General features: G+C 32.0%; 1 protein-coding gene across 2 annotated transcripts in view; it reads left to right on the top strand.

Moving 5' to 3' along the window:
* The window catches only part of LOC123720428 (serine proteinase stubble), a 96,929-nt gene that overhangs the window by 54,627 nt on the left and 20,635 nt on the right, over window positions 1–21,667 (top strand). The gene's annotated exons all lie outside the window — the stretch shown is intronic.

Genomic DNA, 21,667 nt, shown 5'->3' with positions numbered 1-21,667 from the left:
GGTTATTTATTCAGAAGGCACATCATAAATACATAATAAAATAAAATAAATTTTGAAATTAGAAATTAAATTGCTTTACAGATAAGTAACAATTTTTTTTATTATAAAGTGATATTAAAATATAATATCACAATAGAGCAGTGTTGGCCTAGTTGCTTCAGCGTGCGACTCTCATCCCTGAGATCGTAGGTTCGCTCCCCGGCTGTGCACCAATGGATTTTCTTAATATGTGCGCATTTAACATTAGCTCGAACGGTGAAGGAAAACATCGTGAGGAAACCGGCTTGCCTTAGACCCAAAAAGTCGACGGTGTGAGTCAGGCACAGAAGGCTGATCAATTCACAAACGATCAAGAAACAGATACAGAAATCTGAGGCCCAGACCTAAAAGGTTGTAGCGCCATTGATTTATTTTTATTAAAATGAAATAAACTAATAACGTGTACCAACACCTACAAATATAAACAGATTAAAAGAGTACATATTTACAAAGACAAAACAATGTGCATTTTTATTATTAAATAGTACAAATCTTGGTTGTAGAAATAAATAAAGCGTAAATTCTCAATCCAATTTCAGATAAAAAATAATACAATTACATATTTCATTATATATGTATTATATATATTATAAAAGCTTTGAATGTAACAAGTACACATGTATAAATCCTAATTATTATATTTATTTGCCAACGCAAGCTTTTATAAAGCTCTTCCCACTGAGTCATTGGTACAAGAACAATAAAATACACATTTTAATGTGACAAGCACTTATAGGCAAACAACATACACGAAGCGATAATAAAAATAAATTAACAAAACAATTAAACTGTAAAAACCAAACGAAAATCAATTTTAAAGTGTGAGGAGAGCAACTATATCCACACCCAGCTAGTTTATCACAATGCTCAATCAGGATCATTTGTGAGTTTTGGACAAAATGCGTTCTCCGGAAAGGAGGGACAAATTGAATTATGGTATTCCTGGGTATCTAGAGGGTAGATCTTTGATTGTTGATTGTTAAATATTTTAAACGCAAATGATACATCAAATAATTACGTATTCTAGCATGCTCCACACGAGACAATTGTATAATATAATATTCGTACTCATGTTTCGGAATCCTTTAGTGTTTCTCAGGACAAAACCAAGCATCTTAGATGCTCTCTTTGCTGTAATATCCTGTGTATATCCATAAACTATATAATATATTTTAATATATATACTCTATGAGGTTTGGAGTATTCTGTTTAGTAATACTTTTTCTTAATGGGCATGTAGATCAGAATTGAGTTATATATCTTTTTGCATATTAAAATATATTTTAGTTTCTAGATAAAATACATTCGTGAACTAGCTTTAATTACCTGGCACTTCGCTAGGGTCTGAACTTGAAAGCGTGACGTACTAATTGCTCGTCGTCATGCGTGTTAATTAATGAACTACAATTTTCTATTTTGCGAAAGTGTTAAAGTATTTTTTTATATTAAACTAGCTGACCCTAAAAACGTAGTTTTGCCAAGTATATTATTTCCAGGAAACATTTTTTTTTTCAATAAAAATAACTATGTACTATATATAAGGAATAGGGTTTGATCGTAGAGGGGTGACAATTAAGGGTTGTATGTATTTTTGTATGCTGTATCATAAAAATAAAGAAAATTGACTAAAAAATAAAATAAATTATTTTTTTGGTTCCCCTTATCGCTTAAAGGTTTGAAAGATAGTAGCTGACTTACTGAATATGCATAATATTCATAAGCATTGGTCGAGCCGTTTCAGAGGAGTATGGGAACAAACATTGTGACACGAGAATTTTATTTATATAGAGATAAAGTCTTGGAGACACATTTTTGTGCCTGTCTTGTTATGGCCAAGTGTGTGCCGTCTGTGCATGTCAATTTTGACTAACACTTGCGTGAGTCAGTTGTGTTTATAGTGCAAATAGAAAACACAAAAACTCTATTCGTGTGTAGTCTAGATTTAAGCACACGACCACACACTAACACTGCTCATTGTACTTTTGACTTCGCTGTATACATTTTTATATGTTTAGAAATAGGTGTTGTATCAATCTTAAACGGACTGTCTTAAATATTTAAGTATGCTTTGTCATGAATATTGCTTTTCTACAAAATTTTATAGATATTTAAAGCCGTTTGACGTTAAGGAATAAGAGCTTTATTTACGATAATATAACACGAATTAAGCGAATAAGACAATAAATATGAATGGTATCAATAGCGTAAAAGCTCGAAAAGGCTTCATTAAGTTATTTTTCATATGGCATAAAGATTTTACATCACTTACATCGTAAAAAGTTTGATAAAATTAAGCTTAATATCCCATAATTATGACCGTAAAACACAATATAGGTTAAATATAATTCGAAACAGGTTGTGTGAGTAAAAGTGTTATTTAAATATGTACAAGCTTAACAAAGCTTTAATTATTCACAGTGAAAGAGAAACGAGGAAAGAGATTTGTTAATTTGACTTTGTCACGTGTACTATTGTTTCGTGCGGCAGATTTGTCCCCAAAAATGTTAGAAAATGTGAAATTTAAATATCCACTGGTCACGCAATTTTTCATAGATTCTAGATTGAAACATTTGCTTTAGTTTAGATTAATTAGACAAGATTTGATTTTTATAAAATTTTCTTTATGTGTTTAATAGTCATGATCAAAGTCAAAAATCATTTATTCATTTAGGTAACACAATGTACACATATGAACGTCAAAAAAGTATACATAAATCTATGTTAATGTTTCTAATTTTACATTTACTACCATTTCTCAAATCAAGGGCGTAGAACGGAAGACAGGAACTGGCAATAAACTCTGCGCCACTCTTTTTAATCGCCAAGTTTCTTGTTTTACACAACGTTTGTAAGGAGCTGCAACCATTACAACATGTTCCACATGACATATTAGGTAATGAATAATAAAAAAATAATTTAAAAACAAATATTTGTCTCAGATTGTCGAAGATCCTCTATCACCATGAGGCATGGTGAAATAGGAGCACGCACTTACATTCACACACACTTACAAAATCGATATAAAATAATGATGATGATTATGTTTTATAACCACCTTTGTAGTTGTGTAATTTTATAGATCAATTTTTTTTAATTTGTTTTAATTTTGTACATTTTGAATTATATTTTATGTATATTTAATATTTGTGTGTTGGAAGAACTCATACAATCTAAATACACATATTTTTGTTATATCTTCGTTAATGTAGCAAAAATATGTGTATTTGATTTAGTGTGTACTCTCTAAATATAAATAAACAGATGAATGGTTAATAATGCCGTAATTTGTATTAAACGTTAACTATGTTGAATACTATACAACAACAACCCCCACAAGATACAACTTAATGAAATCGAATTAATGATTATTTTCGTAAATTCATATGAATATGGTAACGTAAAAATGTATTTTAATAATGTGATATTTTATCACTACAATTAATATAAAACTTGACTATAATGATACAACTCATAATGTAGTAACTTCTATATAAAATTCCTTTTAAGAGAAATTTGCACATCATGTGTGAATTTCAGAATTTCAGAATTCAGAATATGTGAACTTTAGATAGTACCACCATAACATTTTTGTACCATACACTTGCAAATAAATAATAATATTTATTATAAAAAATGTGTACTTAATATATTAGGTCTGTAAATCATAATGGGAATCTAATGCACGTAAGGCAGTAAGCACGTAGCAAAGTAGCGAATATTATCTTGTGACGCCAACGCACGATGCGCCTTGGCCTATATTTTTTCTTAGAACTTCACATAAACAGTATGACTAACTTAAGTTATTATTGAAAAACGAGCATAGATGTCTGGCTTTTGTTTAGGGCCAATTCTGATCTTTTTTTAATGTATATCTTTCGAAATTATCAACAAGATTTTTTATATAGAAAGGTCAGAGGCTCATCTGATGTTAAGTGATACAGCCGCCCATAGACATTCTCAATTCCAAAGCGCTCGCGAGTTCGTTGCCGGACTTTTAAGAATTAGTACGATCTTTTCTTGACCTTCGTTCCGAAAAAGTCATTTGAAAAAAGTCAAATTCGTTCCGAAATACTTCAGTGGGCAGCTGGTTCCACATAGTGCTAGAGGGCGGCAAAAACTGCCTTAGAAAAGGCTCAGTTATTGAAGGACGGACGTGGAGGTGGTCCGGGGAGAACTTCGTAATCTCCCTCAATTAACAAACCTATACATATTTCCCAAATAATAAATAACAATATAACAGTTTAAATAATCTACGTTAGTTATTGATATGAGATATGAACAATCTTTCATAACCTATAAATAATGCTGATATTAATTATTCTTTTTTATTAATTGATTTTGCCATTTTTAACTTATTCATGGGACACAAATGGTTTTATTTATTTAGAAATATATAAAATTGTTTAATCCTACGGCTTTGTTAAGTTGGTTAGACATTTTTAATTCATCAAAAATTGTCATCAGAATCAACTAACAAAGTTAACATGGTATTGATTAAAATATATCAAAAGCATGATCTGTCCACATCAATTGTTTTTGTTCAAACAAATACTTTATATACAATGCTCGTAAACAACTTTGTTAAATTTACGAAGGCAAAGGTTCATCCCCACATATGTCCGCTGTAACACGGAGTAATGAGCTTGTTGATGGGATAATATATCACATAGGACACATGTATCTTGATAAAATCTCAAGGGTCTGGCTCTTAGGCCATTTATCATTAACCACATTGACTTGACTTGACAATAAACATTATATTGTACTTCGAGTTTGGAATCAAACATTCGGTGTATATTGGACATAATAACAAGCTGGTTTATGGTCTTAAATTATTTTCAACTTTGGAGTTTACCACGACACAATATTTATACATAACCTATGCTCTATTTATTTGAGAATTTTTTAAAGTATATAGTAGGAGGCAATCGGTCTCACCTGATGTTAAGTGATAAGCCGCCCATGGACACTCACATTGCCATAAGGCTCGCATGTGTGTTGCCCCCTTTTCAATATTGGAACGCTATTTGAAGCACCCTAAGTCAAATTGGTTTGGTAATATATCGGTTCAACATAGTGGTGGAGCAAAAGCTGCCTTAAGAAACGCTCAGTTTTGGAATGATGGACGTCTAAATGACGGATGGTATTTTTTATTCTGCCTTGACGCCCGATAATGAAACCCAACTGCAGGTCTTAGTCCAAATAACTCCTCTGAACATATGGGAAATGTGGTAGAAGATGCAGATATACCACATCTCTACGAAGCGCCAAGGAATCAAACATGTCATTCTTCATGCCTTTACCGTAAAAAAATCCAACCAGCTCCATACTCAGTGAAACTCAGCTACTAAATATAACGTTCATAGTAATATTAAAAACATTAAGTAAGAAGTTCTTTTCCGCACTATTCGAAACGCGATAAACAGTGTTTAATGCCTGTTCACGTAAAAGATTGACTCGTAACTTTTGCAGCTAAGTGTCTACTGCTCTTAAGTGAATTAAAAATACCTTACAAAGATGTTTTTCGAATCATACACTTACAAAATAATGTATTCAAAGTAAATGGTATGTTTTTTCCCAAACCATTACGACAGCGCACTACCTTAAAGGCCAATAACGAATTTGCAAGCCTCATGCACTTCAGTTTTAAGCTCTGCTCGTTTGCCATCTGTCCAATATTCCACAGATTAGAATAGTCCTGTCAAAATAATAAAGGTTACTTACAGTTGGAACGCGTATGTGTTCTATACTTTTGTTTATAGTAAGTGCTACCCGCACATCAAACGATGATTCATCTGATTCATTTTAAATACACTCATAATGCGTGTACGCTTTTGTCAAATTTTACATTGTATGTGAAACCTTTTACTGTTACACCCTCGTTAATACAGTCGTATTTTGAAGTTTTATACATGGATAGTCAATGTCAATCAGATGAATCATCGTTTTATGTGCGGGTAGCACTTACTATAAACAAAAGTATAGAACACATACGCGTTCCAACTGTAAGTAACCTTTATTATTTTGACAGGACTATTCTAAACTGTGGAATATTGGACAGATGGCAAACGAGCAGAGCTTAAAACTGAAGTGCATGAGGCTTGCAACACAATGTATTATATGTGACCCAGTAGCTGGAATCAACTATTATGTTTGTTATCGAAGAGCCGGGAACCCAGAAGTATTTTTTTATTAAAATGGTTATTAAATCTTACACAATGCAAAACACATTTTTATTTTTTATAATGTTAGTTTACATTTGACTATATCATGATGAAGCTATAACGCAAAATAAACAAAAAAGGTTAATCACGAAGCCAGCCGAAGTATGAAACATTCCTTCCCCTATGATAAATAAATGGAAATACTTAATAGAAAATATATATATACATCAGTAGGATAAGCCCCGGTCGAGTTTGTTTATTGTATGAGATAGGATGTCAGAAAGTTTATTATAAAAGCTTACAATAGAGATCGGAAACTGCCTAACAGGATAGAAAAGCAAACTCCGTCATTGAGTAACACGGTCGCAGGATATAAGTAAACTTTTGTGCTTTGAATACATTTCCTTTCGTTTTTGAAAGCTCAATTTTGCTATTCTATAGAATTACTCTCGAGCTTTTTAAGTTTACGTATTCATACAGAAAAACGCTGTATTTCACGAAATAACATGATAGAACAATAATAAGTAAGCGTGACATAATGCAACGGCGATGGATGCCAGGCAACCCTATAAAAGTAAAAAAACTTTGGTGATATATTATATTTACGTTATGATTGTACCCTTACTGGGTCAGCAGGGAGTTCTTAATACTAGACCATTTTATTTGTACTCTCTATTAACCACTCGTGTACAACAATAAACAAAATAATGAAATGTTAATTAATATGTAACCAATGTATGCAACGTAACAGTCGAAGAGAGTGCCTACGTCTGGCTATACTCTCGGGGCGTAATTGCTACGATTTAGGAAATCTCCACGATTCTAAAACTTAAAAGCCTGAGCACAATGTACAGCCTTGGTTTGTACAATGATATTAAGGAATTTGAAAAAATTTAGTCATGCTATATCTTGAGTTCAAAGTAAGAGGTGTCAACTAAAAACAAAAAAAATATCAGTACATTTTCTTTCAATCTAAAAGAGGGAGTTTAAAGAAATTCAAAATGATACCTGGTCAAACCAGTTCTAAAAATACGGATACCAAGGCACCGGTGAAGTTAGTGAATACTAGTCAGTCTATTTCCATCAGATCAATGATAGATTATCTAAAAATGTAAATCCATTTTTAGATAATCTATTCCAATTTTAAATAAAATTATTGGTGTGTGAAAAGGTCAAACCAAACCAATCAAAAGATGTCAACATATAGACAAAAGAACAAAACAAAACATGGATGTACTATTCTATGTTATCGAATATTGGTATTTTTCATAAATGTCTTGTCTTGGCTGTAAATCACCGTTCTATCATTGCCAATTGGTGACACAGACAACAGATTTGCTCAGCAGATTATAATCATCCCTCCCGACAGGCTAAACTTAACTGTATTTACTCCTGTAGGTTTGCAACTTCTTGCAAATGCTTTAAAATTAGATACAAATTACTGTTGTAAGTTCCAATTAGCAATTTTCTATAAGGTACTTAAATAATTATTTAATGTATGCCTACAGCGATAACTTTTACTTTTTCACTTCGCCCTAGCAAGGTCATGAAAGTGAAATTATTAACCTATATGTGTCTGATGTTAGTGGAAAGTAAAACGATTTCGCTTTCCTTCAAATTACCTTGATGGGATCACGCATTGTATGTGTGAGCCCTTAGCGGTGCACATACGTTAGATATTTCAGAGATATTTTCATTTGTGGTTAGAAACTGTTATAATGAAATAGATACGAAAGTTGTATAGATTTCTTGGTTTCAAAGATTTACATTGAGTTCCACGTGACCCAATGCTACTGTGATTAGGCACCCAGTGCCACCCTAATCTACTAATAACTGCATGAAACATTGAGGTAAGCCGTTTGCTGTGATATACGAGTATAACTGAATATTTTTGTTGGGTCGAAGAAATCTTTTTAATTATATGAAATGAAAAAATACAATCCTTTATAAAAACATAAATGTGACAGTAGAGCAGCTCGATCTCGTGTAATATTAAAACTGAGACGGACACAATGCTGCTGCGATTCCTTAAAAAAACATATGCTTATAATTTGAAAACATTACATTATATATGTTCAAGAAGGTTAAAAAAAATGTATCTATTTTGTTCCCTTTGGAGTAGAGACTCTTGGGCCGAAGTACACAGGCGCTAATTAAAGATTTAAGTTGGCACCTGGTAGATAGTAGCAGTGACCTCAGAGCTGGTGCTTTCCTAGCTCAACGAATAAGTACCTCAATACAGCGATACTACAAACTACAAAACTTTTTAAATTTGTTTTAATGTTCTTTTTATTAATTTTTAATTGATTTATTATTGCTATGAAGAAAATTGCAATTAGATATATAGATATTTGATTGTTATGATGACTAATAAACGTTATAAAAAAAGTTAAAGTAATATTAAAAGTCGTAGTTTTAATTTTCTTATCTTAATATCACATTAACCTGTGCACACTTACACATTCGTTTTAACGACCAATAACTCGCAAAATGCATGCCGCTTTGCTTTACGATCAATAAAATATCGCAGCAAGTGGGTCGCAACTTGGGGCTTCAAACGGCTGCTGTAGCAGTATTGGCCTAATGGGTTGATTGTGTAACTCTTGTCTTACGACAGGTTCGAATTCCAACTGTGCACCAATGGACATTTCTATCTCTGTGCTCATTAAAGACTCGCTCGTACGATGAAGGAAAACATCGTCAGGCACAGAAAGCGGATAGGTGGTCTACTAGAATTAGTGTTCACGAAAGATAATGTTGAGTTCGAGACAAAGGTTTGCAGTACCTCTGTGTTATTGGTTCTGTCAATTTCAATTCAAGATATTACGAAATCCCGGTAGACTGAATATGTAGGGTGGCGTAGTGTTTAGACCTTATGCCTCCAGAGAACCAGGTCCTATAATCTATATGGGTTTGTATTGTCGATAGTCAAGATGTTTGAAAATCATTATGGGTCAACAATTCGTAAGGTTTTAATATTACTATTGTTACAAAGACGGGTTGACTGAAATGTTTCTCGATTTTTCCACGAGTTAGAGACGTTTTCAGTTTGTTGAAATGTGACCAGCTACTCAGTAGTACCTAGAAAGTTATCGTTATCCCGGACCCATCTGTTCAGTTTCAAATGCGATTCCAAAAGATTAACATCGAAGAGATAAAGTGGGAATAGTGAAGACAAATGATAAAATACCGTGTGAAGTAACTAGTGAACGTATTTTTTGTGTGGTAATTACTATATTACTGCGCGTTATTTGCGGCTTTTTAGTGTAAACATATACCTCGTTGATAAATTTAAAAAGAGAAGAAGAGACCTACCAATCTGATCCCTAGCTCTAACAGTTGACTTGTCATTTGTGTCAATTAAGCACGAGGAAGTTTACAATTTGGTTTTATCTTTTTAACATTTACACACTATTTAATTCTGGTTTAAGAGTTCTGTATTATACACGTCCGCTTAATTTGTTTTTGATGGTCACACTTCTTTTTAATCTTATTGAATCTTATGAATTACACAGATCGTTATATGTAATTATTTTATTTTAGTACACTTTGTTTCACTGTGAAGAAGTGAAAGCGAAAAATGATTATAACTTTTGCTGGTTATATTTAATTGGTTGTAATTTTGTAGATAGTTTACAAACATTGTTAAGGGGTATAAGATTTTTAAAAATTAATAATAATGTTCACTGGTCCAGTATTTTTAGATTTTAAAGTTGTAAAAATATCTAACACGAATCTTTTTAAGCACCCCCGATAAAACTAAGTATGTTTGTGTTAGTAAAAGTGAAAAAATATTTCTCATTTCTTAACATAATATTAATATCAGTTAATGCATTATAAGTTTTTTTTAATTAAAATGAATAAATACGATGTATATAAATTTCTTTAATGGCACTAAACTTGATATATTTTAATAAAAATATTACAACATTCGAAAGTGAGAATGCTTACAATGTATATTTATTGAGTCATAAGTGCCGGTATTTTTGCAAAATCATCATCCTATGAGTAACAATTTAATAGCGATTGAATAATTTTTAAGGCAACAAAAACACTCGTAGTACCTGCTACCATACTTTGGAACTTACTACAACGATACTGACTTATGTATCTCAATAATGAGTTCCGTTCCTTGTTCCGCGCGATCGAAACGTTGCGTCAGCGCTACGGATATTGACAGAACTACATCGCACTGACAAAAACGTTAGGATATTGCTCTCGCTGTTTGAAGTTATAGAGTATACCACAAGTTCTACGGGTGGTTTTGTTGATTAGCGTTTTACTCATAGAATGATAATTCCGCAAGAGTACTTATGACTCAAAAAATATATACTCACTTTCGAATATTGGATAATAGTTTTTCGTTAGACCATACTTGCTTTCCCGTAATATTTCTTAATAATAAATCTTATTAACCTATAGTAACTAGGGCTGTATGTTATCCTAACCGTTTCCGTAGATCGTTAGTTAACACAATGCGTTTAAGCCCTGGGGGAGAATGTTAATTTAATCTTACAAATCAAGAAATATGTAAATATTTTGCCTTATCTTTTGGACTCTTAAATAAGGGAGAGACTAAGCGATAATGAAAATATATTAAACTTTTCTGTAATAATAAATGTTGTTGCTTTGCTTCCAAAAAAAAAACTTCTGAGCTCCTGTTCAATTATGAAAATGTGGGTGAGTCATTGTTGTTATATCATTTCGAAAAAAAATAAGACGCCGGATGAGTTCACAGTAGCGATATTGTGTATATTATGTATTTAATTTTTCCACGTGATCGTATTGGTTTAGTAATGATTATGTATTTTTGTAAATAAATAAATATTAGAGCCAAACTTAAGAGGGCTTAAACGTGTGATCCTTAACCCTGAGCTCGTGTGTTCGAATCGCGGTTGTACACCAATGGAGTTTTCTTTCTATGTGAGCAAGAAACTATTGTTCATACGGTGAGGGCAAAAATTGAGAGGAGTTCAAGTTCCAAAGCCAAAAATCGGTGACAAATGTCAGGCGCAGATGGGCACAATCTTATCTGTAAACAAATCAATAAACAAATGCAGATTGTGGCTAAGATTGTTGTAGTGATATATTATTATTAATATAAAAGATTATGTAAACTCGAAGGCTTTTCATGTACCAAGGCCATTGTAAACACGAAGCTTAGTTGCAAATAAAGCTGTTTGCAAAGTCGATGTTTTTAGGTCAAGCCTGACAACGCCAATGTTGATAGAGATTCGACGTGAAAATGTCCGTCTTTTGCACGGAAATTGAAACTGGGGAAACGAAAACACAGCGAGTTCGGGGTTAGAAGAATTCAATACACTTTTCAATTGGGTGCTTTTTAGAAATAGTAGAATAGCATAGACTGTTTTTAGTCTAAGTTTGTGTATTTTACTTGATTGATATAGAAGCACAGAGTCCGTTAAAACCAAACAATCGATTTTTAAATGATGCAAATGGACTTAAATATATTTACGGGCATATATAAGATTTACATTTAAGCAATTTTAAATATATATTTATTTGATTTGATTATAATTTTGAATATGTAACCGTTTGGAAAATTAATAGTGTGTAAAATTTGGGAACGTTTTTAAGTAAAATACTATGTATGTATATGAGATTCCCAGCTCTTCCATAATAAACTTAATAGTTGATTGCATAACGATCTTTTTTTTAAAATACAATTTTGACGTTTCTTTTACTTGAATGATTTAAACAGTTTTTTTAACAAAAATAAAAGGCGTGTTATGTAACCTAACATTAGTTAAGTTACATATGTATGTAATTTTGTTAGTAATTAGAAGCGCAAACTAAATGTTAGCAATCATCGCAAACTTGAATCCAAAATAAGCCCTTTAGTTTTTCCCGCAATCATAAATTATAATATATCATTCTCGTGTCCGATAATGTTAAACATGTCGACTACACTTATGTACTTTATAGGTAACATAAGTGTCAATTAGATATAAGAACCTTTAATAAGTTAGTTTTTTTGTTAGCATCGCAACCCTACAACCCCTAATTTTATCATAGTCAAATGTTTTAAACAATTAAAACCAGTTGACACCCAGCTTCAAACAAAGAGTTTCATTTATTTGAACATTCCTCCAACAACTACTGAATTTAACTTTTGTTTAAGTTAACTCGCGCTACGTAAGGCTTTTCGCAGTGTGTGCGAATGTGAGTGAATGAATGAGTGTAATGTGTAACTATATGTTAGGTCTCAGTAGCATCTCCTACTGTGTAAGGTGTGTTTATGTCAGTCCTTTAACCGTTTTTAGATTGTTTACTTTAAGCGGAAAGATTAAGCATCCTATGAGATAGATAGCAAAGTCAGTCAGTAAATATTCTATGAAATTCACAATAAATTTAATAAAAGTTTCAATATACCGGTTTACTTCCATTGTAAATTGTGTCTGCTTAACATCGTAATATCATCATAACAACTATGAAAGGATAACTGTACTGTTAGTTCTCAAATAGTCTCTGACTTTCATCTCCTAATCTTTATAGGCTTTTTCAATTTGATTATGATGATATATTTCGGATTTGTCACCGTAATTATAAATTAAATGTATGTATATAAAGAAATAAAAGTTAATTTTTTTGAGTATTTACTAATATTCTTAACCTACAGTCATAATAATTAATAGATAATAAATTTAAAAAGTTATACAGTATTATAAATTTAATGTCTTAAAAACGCCGTGGGTTCAAATTGGGAGATTAATCATTGGTTAAGTATTAATCACAGTCAGAAGTTTATTCATATTTCAATGTGTCAACGAAATTTGGAAATTTTTTCCGTTTCGCGCATTCACTTAGGATCTCAATTAGTTTTGGATTATCATTCTCTGGGCGTCTTTCGAGAATCTTTATCAAACTTCCATTAGCTTGGAAAAGCAATAGTAATATTTTACAGATTTATCGTGATTTGATTTCCAAATTTATTTTATATAGAAAATGAGATGGATTAAATTCTTGAAGAGAATTGACATTGTGAGTCCATTGAAGGCGGGTATCACTCATCTATTAAAATCAGGTAAGCCGACCCGTTTGCACACTGTTCTATAAAAAAATTTAACTAAACATTATATTATGCTAAACCCCTACAATTAATATATATGGAAAACACTTTGAGACAATGTTTTCAATTTGTACAGTTTTGTGATACAAATTGCCTACTTTCTTAAGCAGTATTCACATATATTTTAGACATTCAAAAACTTAGAACAATAATTAAAAATGTATGTAAAGGGTGCATATTTATTATTGCGAATGAATTTGCTGGCAGCAAGTGTTTGATAAGCTTTTTGGAGTATTTTTGTTATACAATATCAGTATTAATACAGAATAATCTCATCGGTAATTAACTGTTAATATTAATAAGCTAAACATAGTTTATTTATAATCTCATTAAGCATACCACGTATTAATAATAACTGGACAGCATCCGATGTGGTTTTAACTGTTATATGCTTTTATTAATTTGCGGTTAATATAAATAACTGGGTTTAATAATGAATGAAACAAAAGTTATATAGGAGATTTTTTTATATAAATTTTATTACAGATAAGATTGTGAAAAATTTTATGGGCTGTTTTTTTACTATAATAAAATTTTGTTTTATTTATTCAAAAAACGTCATTTCGAAGCGTCGGAAAAATTTAAATTAAATATTATGTAAAAAAAATAAGTTTATAATAATAATACATAGCTTCAATCCGTTTAAAAAGTGTTTTCTTAAAACATGATTTGTTTAAATATACTCGTTTAAAAATTTATTCGTTCGTTGGATAAATTAGTGTTTGCCAAGTGAGGCCGAGGCCGTAACTTCGATACCAGGCTGTGTACCATTGGAATCTCTAAGGACAAGATCCATTTAGGGTTTTAGCGCCACTCGATTATTATTATAAGCTAGTTTAATAACGTCACCGTAAAGTTTTAAATACAGTTATATTTTCCTCTACCGCGGGTATCTATTGCGAACAAAAAATATTATAACAATCCCAAGGATTCAGGGCCTTATTTAATAAATATGATGTACAAGAATTAAAAAAGCAACAAATGAGCAGTAGTGTACAATATAACGGGTTAGATTGATTTGACATGACATCTGTTAGCTGTCAGCTGTCAGCTGTCAATCAAAACGTGACAATATTCGAACCCAGATTCATATCTGCAATATAGAGCTTTATATGGGTTATAAAATTAAAAACTTTCTGCAATAAACAATAACTTTTGAGCACGACTCAGTTTTATCGGTGGAGTTACCAACTGGGGTTATTAAAAACTTAACGACAGCTTTTACACGAAGTTGGGTTTCTATTTTACTTCTCTTTATAACTAACTATAAAACGTTCTGAACTCCCCCCTCCCTCCATAAAGAAAAGAAGAAACATAAGTGTTGTATTGGGACACAAATTTCCGAAAAATAAAAAATGCTTTAATAATAATTAAATTTATTTTATTATTTTTAATATTGGAACCTCCACCAAATTCTTCCATTTCCCCGCTATCTGTTTTATTTCATCTCAAAGCTAAAACTGTATTTAACCGTTGTCATGTACAATAAAATACCACTAAAAATCTAAATAGTAATGTTATTCGGAAGTCTTACTTAATTTTTTTATTATCTTTTGTTTTCTGTCCTACATATTCATTGGCATTTGGAACTGTAAACTTTTCACGTATTATAATGCGTCTGTTTTTACATAAAACACATATTTTGTTAATATTCTATACCCTACCCTCAGCTAATAAATAATTTTTGATTTGGATCGAACCCAAGATCAAGGGATTGTGTGATACCAATTAAAACCGCCCATATTAGGAAAACAATCATAATTATGGTAGGTATTATTGTTTTGTTTTAATAGTGGGTACCAAATAAAAATAAGTGATAAAACTAGACCAGGCCCTTACAAGCGACCTTCATTAATCAGATCCGCCTTTGCTTGGTAGGCATAGTATAAAAATATCTAACTATAAAATCAAAAGGAAGTTAAAATAGTAATGTTTCTACTGAACATAATATATGCCTAACGGCCTTAACAACCGGCATGTTTAATTAGTATGACAATCGTGCTTGTACTCTTATTGTTTATGTCTATAGCCGCTAAATCAATACAAGTTTCATTTACATATTTCATTACTTCGCAATGCATTTATCATCCTTTATTGCGTCCAATTATAACGCTAATTTTATTAATAGATTTTTTTAATATTATTTAGCAACTAAAACTCAAATGCAATATTGTGTTTTTATATAGACTAAATATATATATTAATATGAATATAATACAAAAAGATTCAAATATTTACGAAACGAAAAATCTATAAAAAATATTAAATACGCTGCTGTGTGTGTGTGATGGTGTGAAAGTGACGGTATGTGGTGTTTATGATGCAGGTGATTTTGTTTTTGCTTAGTGTGGATGTGAGGAATGTGATGAAATGATTACGAGTCTGGTAGGGAGGAACACGGAAGTTTTTAGTCTTTATATATATTTAGGCTTTCAAGGTAGTCCTTAATTGATATTGTGTGATACATTAATTTAAAAGTGTTATAAATATCAACTTCGTTATAGATTTATGAAACCTAATATCACGGAATTTTTTACCAGCGAAAAAATCCTCTTAACAAATATCATTCTTATCACGTATCTTTACGCCAAATTGTATTTATGATAAAAAGAGATATTCGATAAACCTTAAAAAGATTTTTTATGACATGGGTATATATATAAATTTATCGTTTTGAATTGGTTTTTAAGTAACAAATTTTTCCATAATGTATCGACAAGTTTATATAAAATAGTTTCAAACGCATTGGTCGAAATATGTATTATATACCTAGGTAAATAATAAATTGTATTGTTAACAAATCTTTTCATTTTTTAATACTATTTTTGAATCGAAATAGGTGACTGTGGTGATTTGATTCATTCCACATACATCCCGTCTCAAACCAATGGCAATTTTTTATTATATACTTTTTAAACCAAAAATATTTAAAGCCAATTTCGAAGCCTACTTTAAAACTAAAAATACGCCAAGTACGTAAATAACATTGTAACCGAGAGGCCGTAAGTTTTCATTTATTCCCAAACAAACTCTGAATTACAGCCGACAAAACTTCGGCATTTTAATGGGTTCCAGCATCCTTATAATGGTTTGTTTTGCTTGCAAAAATAAATGTAATTCATTAAAGTATACATAGAGCAGTGTTGGCCTAGTGGCTTCAGCGAGCGACGCTCATCCCTGAGGTCGTAGGTTCGAAATCCTGTGCACTAATGGATTTTCATACGAGCGCATTAAACATTCGCTCGAACGGTGACGGGAAACATCGCGAGCAAACCGGCTTGTCTTAGACCCTAAAAGTCGACGGTGTGTGTCAGGCACAGGAGGCTGATCACCTACTTGCCTATTGGATTAACAAATGATCATGAAACAGATACATAAATCTGGGCTCCAGAACTAAAAAAGTTGTACCGTTGTATTTATTTTTTATCATGTGGATAGGTTTAAAAATTCATGTGTAATAGTTGGTTATATAATGTACAACCCGTATTTTAGAATATCAAACTTGAAGTATATTTTGAAGAGATTCTAACTTGAGATACGTACGAGAATACGGGCCTATTCACAGTGAGGCTGTGACCAGTGTAGTGTATAGGTAAACGTGACACAACCTAGAATACTTTCTCAGATAAACAAACTTAAATCAAGCCAACTGTCTCGTAATTTCCCATTAAACTTATTGATATAATTTAATTTATGAATGCCTTAAGCGAAGCTTGTACTAACGGAGATGACGATCTTTACAAATGGTTAATAACTTGAAACCACCAAGTCACCCACGCGCTTGGCTGTGTGATTACAAAATCGTGAAATTTTGCAAAATTTTATCCGTTAGATATAATATATATATCTTATATGTTCTGTGAATGTTTTAGATATATAAATAAATCGTTTATACTCTATAACTATTCAAACTGAACGATATATTTCAGTTTACAATTCACATTCCGCTCAGGTCTAGTCGTTACACCATATCGCCGTGTCTTACGTGGTGTTTTTTCTTAAGTAAATTCTATAACCAAAAAGATTTAGTATTTTTTCTTAATTTCAGCGTTGTCAATTTTTGTGTAACCAGCCAGCAAAAAACCTTACGTTAGTCTGTAAGTTTATCGAAAGAGGTTAAATTACACATCGTGGTTAACACAGATATGTATAAAACAATTGATTTCTACGAAAGATAATTTGCAGACAATAATTCTCAGTATAAAGGCAAATGCACTCGTCGGTTTCACTTTCGTTCGTCTTGTACAGTTAGCGTTCTGTTAACCGAACGCGGTTAACGCTTAACGATCGTGTTAATGTAAAACGACAGTTTTCATTTCGCTAAATATTACTCATGTTAAATTTATTCATTACAAAATGTTAAAATTTTGTAAATAAAATAGTTTACCTTTCGTGTAAGTTTCACAAAATTATGCCAATCCAACAGAATTATAAAAAAGGTTCTTTTAGCCGTTTAAAGTTCTACTTCAGACGCACTCTTCATTTCTGAAGAACTTAGCGACACCGCACAACTTCCTCCACTCTCTCCTGGGCAAGCCTCTGCGCCTGGGTGATAGTAAGATTTCAGGGCCAATACTTGACTTACCTTAGTATGGACACATTTGTTACCTTAGCTGTTCGGGGCTTCCTTTGATGCGATACGATGTTTAGGAAGTGATTTTCAAACACTTCATTTTCAGAGCATCTATTACACCTTTCAGATTATCCAGGATTCAGCGCTATAAAGTGGATAAATATTTTTCATTATTATAGTACCTTTTATCATACACATACTCTTTACCTGCAGAAAATATTTAAGACAGAAATCATTGCTCGGACCTCGTTAAAGCACGCTCATCAACAACTAATCCATAGAGATGCTGCCACACTGGCGACAAAAAGGCAATAAATTGCTTTTCCAATTGAAGATTGTATTTGGGAGGCTTTCATTGTTATCCTACGCACAGCTGGTATCGGGCAATTGCTTTCTTTGACACCAACGTTGATTTATAAACGCCTATTGTACCTTATCACGGCGTCTTGAAAGAATGACTGCTCGAATGTCTCTAATATAATAATATATATAAAACTAGTACGAAAAGCGTAATTTTGTATCGTAATTCTCTAAAATTGTATGACAATTTCGAAGGTAGATACTCAGACAAGACTTCTTCATTCGTAAATATGATATTGATTTAGTTATAATATTACAATATCGAAATTGTATGTTTTAATTACAAAATTGAAGAATTTAACTTTTTTATATAAAGAAAGATATGCTTATTTATTTCTAACATGCTTGCTTAAAATAAGTAAAGAAAATATGACGTTACAAATTGTACACACGTCATAAAAGTTATAAACTAGAAAGGAAAAAAACACAGAAAAAAACTTAATAGAAACTTGTAAAATGCATAACTTAAAAATAATACAACTGACTATAAAGAGCACAAAAACGTTATAATTAAACCTACTTACACATCAACCATAGAGGTTATGTCACTTTTGTGTATAAAAAGTCAAATTGTTGCCGCGTTTTTGAAGACGGTAAATTGTCATTATAATTTACAAAAGTAAAGCATAAAATTGGATAAACGCTTCAATGATTTAGTCACGTGATAAACCTACAAATCGTTGGCAATCAATTTGCTAATCACCCACACTATTTATCATAACATAATGGGACAAGCACAATTTGCCGCAAGCTGTTCTAACATCTAAACAACCCATAAAGTATGTAGGTATCGACTGATTTGCTCTAGGTTAGGAGTATACCCAGTCGGGGCTGAAAACTATAAATATAGTACCATTGACAAGCGACTCTAATAACAGACAATGATAGGCAAGGTACAACTTATCTAACATGACCGTTTTTTTATAAAAGGGGCCAGAGGGGTGCTAGCGAGAGATTGCGAGTGCGTAGCTGGCCTATTAATAATTGTTACGCTCTTTTCTTGAAGAACCCTAAGTAGAATTAGTTCGGAAATACTTCGTTGGCTGTTAATAACCAATTTCATGGGGAAAAAGCCAGAACGGGTGGTTTAATACGTACTTTTATTACTAGTTTACGTATGAAAAGCCTTAAGGTTTATGAGTCTGACGGTTGCTACATTTTTATCATTTAATCAGCTTAACGAGTCCCACTTTCAGTGAACTGGTTGTGATTAATATGAGTAAATTTACTGTGCGTGATTATCGAATATATGGGTAATAATAATTACGCGTACTCGATTTTCTGTTACTGTTATTCTGTGGGCTTAAAAGAGGTTTCATTTATTTAATTACATTATTAGTCTGGCCATCTAGACTATGTTTAAAAATAATATAAAATTTAAATTTGAAATCTGTTGTTCTTGAGATCTGTTATTCGTGGTTCATTTTGGCGCCAATTTATTTATTATTTATTAACACTTCGTTACATTACAATAATTATAACATAGACTATGTATATATTATTGAAATATTAGAATATAGTTAGAGTAGACTTAGACTAATGGTCAAGCGCGTGTTTGCTGCGTTATACATTTTTGGTATATGTCTACGTTCTACGTCTAAAACATATGTTGAATGTAATAAAGCAGACAAAGAAATATTTGCCTCATGCCTCACGTGGCCTCATAAATCTTAGAGACGAGAGACATATAGGGACTAGCCGACTCGGCAAACGTATCATATAAAAAAATATATATTAGTAATATCTCTATTGCAAGAGCTGGGCTGGCTTCAGCATGTGATTCTTATAGGTCGCAGCTTCAATCACCGGCTCTGCACTGTTCTGTCGACCTGCACTTTCGTTCGAACGGTGATGAAAAACATGGTGAAGAGACCCAAAAAGGTTATGACGTGTGTGCCTAGAGGTTGAAACGCAACTGATTTATTTTATTTTAATATCGCTTAGGAAAATGTATCTGTGGAAGAAGGTACCATTAGGGGTATGAAATAGTATATTTCATTACGAGTGCGGAAAGCCTGTCATTGCAAAGAGTTCCGACAATGTCTATACAATACAGATCCCACATCCCGAACGCTATACGTCCCTGCAATACGCCACTGAGCAACTGTATTAAAAATAGTTGTTCAGCTTGATCTGACTGTCTCTCTTTGAAATGGCTTTCCGCACTCGTAATGAAATATACTATTACAAACTTAGTTGTTTATCACACATCATATACACAAAAATTCATAGAATCGGTCAAGCCGTGTTGGAGGAGATTACATACGTTTTTTTAATCCCTTTTAAGTAAAAAAACTAATTGTGTCAGAGTTACTGAAAACTGAGTCACGACACTGATAATATTTTGTTTCCGGACAATGAACTTTACTTGCATTCACGTTAGTTACCAATTCGTTGTTAAAAAAATCGTTTGCGTGCTAAAAGTCGCAGTGTTATTCGCACATTATATCATTAGCAATGTCGATGACCTTATGAGTTCATCATTTGTCATTAGAAAAACATTGTATCACCATTCATTTAACCATGGTTAAGTTAACGGTGTCTAGTTAAGTGTGTGGTAAGCCGCATAGACTGGATTTGATTATAAATTAAAATACGGAAGGGAATTTAATAAATAACCTGCAAATACCGGTTAACCGGTATATTTAATTCTGGATTAGGATAATCGGTTTGCAAGACTTTTGTTTACGAAGCCTTGACCACTATTAGAAACATTGTTTCAATATTCTCATTAGTTTTTTATTCTTTCTCTCCCTCTGTCATGTATTTGAATGTCTTTGGTTTATACAATAACCGCCATTTGAAACCTTTTAAATTGAGATAGATCTTTCTCTTTTGTTTGTTTGTTTACCACGTCACTGAAGCATTATATGAAATCCGCATTTGAAACATTTATATAGTGTATTAAAATATCTATTTAATAATTAAATTTTAAAGTAATGTATCAATTTATTTAATGCATTAAAACAGTTCGTTTTGTTAATTGAACAGCCCCAGTTTATATGAAAACCACCGAAAATTATTGACAATTAACAACTATTTTTTAACATGTCGTCACTCGCTATAGAGCAAAAATCTGTTACAATAATATTTCTTTCCCTCCATTTGCAAGTCATCAAAACTAATTGCGTACAGAAGAATCAACCTCAAACCATACCAGGAAGGCATATAATCCTTTGAATGTATTACGTATAATTCGCATAGCAAAAACGCTTGGATAAAAACTAGGATTCAATTGGCCTATTGAGAAATAATCAATTCTTTATCTGGCGAACCAAAGATTATAGATAAACCGTTGCAGCTTCCGGGTTTAATTTGGGCTTCAATGCAAATTATAAAAAGGTTATCGGTAACTTGTATGTAGGTTATTTTGATGGTATTGGCTTTCAGGCATAACCACGTAATTCTCTGAACTAAGAGTCATTTACTTAAATATAATAA

The sequence above is a fragment of the Pieris brassicae genome, chromosome 2 (assembly GCF_905147105.1).
Source record: "Pieris brassicae chromosome 2, ilPieBrab1.1, whole genome shotgun sequence".
NCBI classification, from domain to species: domain Eukaryota; kingdom Metazoa; phylum Arthropoda; class Insecta; order Lepidoptera; family Pieridae; genus Pieris; species Pieris brassicae.
This window is presented reverse-complemented; position numbering and strand designations above follow the sequence as displayed.